Genomic DNA, 506 nt, shown 5'->3' with positions numbered 1-506 from the left:
CCTCTGTTTTTATAAAAAGCTGCGGGATGGGGCTGGAGAAATGTAACCGCTCTCAAAGACAGAGCTATGCATGCAATGACTGATCATCCAAAAATTGTAGCTTATATTTTGGGTTCTGATGGGGTACAACAGTTGAACTAAGCACAAGAGGCAGTCATAAGTTATATTCTTCAAGATCCAAAAAAATGATGTATTAACTGCGGATTGCCCCTTTAATTGATATACAATATTTGTTTTAGTAAAGGCAATAAAAACTTTGACTTTTGAGATGATAGTGGCCCTTTATTCCAGAAACACACTTTAATATTTCTTTCTAAAATGTATTCATCTGAAAAAAGGCCTGTGTTAGGTGGGTTATCTACCTTTTTTCCAAACACCAATGGACCAATGTTAAAGTAATATCTAGTCTGCATTACGTTCTAATAGTCTAACTGTAGCTTTCTCATCATGATGATACTGTTTCGTGTTTGATGCTCTCTGTCTGCTCAACAAAAACCACATTTTCC

The sequence above is a fragment of the Salmo salar genome, chromosome ssa02, assembly GCF_905237065.1.
Source record: "Salmo salar chromosome ssa02, Ssal_v3.1, whole genome shotgun sequence".
In the NCBI taxonomy this organism is placed as follows: Eukaryota; Metazoa; Chordata; class Actinopteri; order Salmoniformes; family Salmonidae; genus Salmo; species Salmo salar.
Note: the sequence above shows the minus strand (reverse complement) of the source record.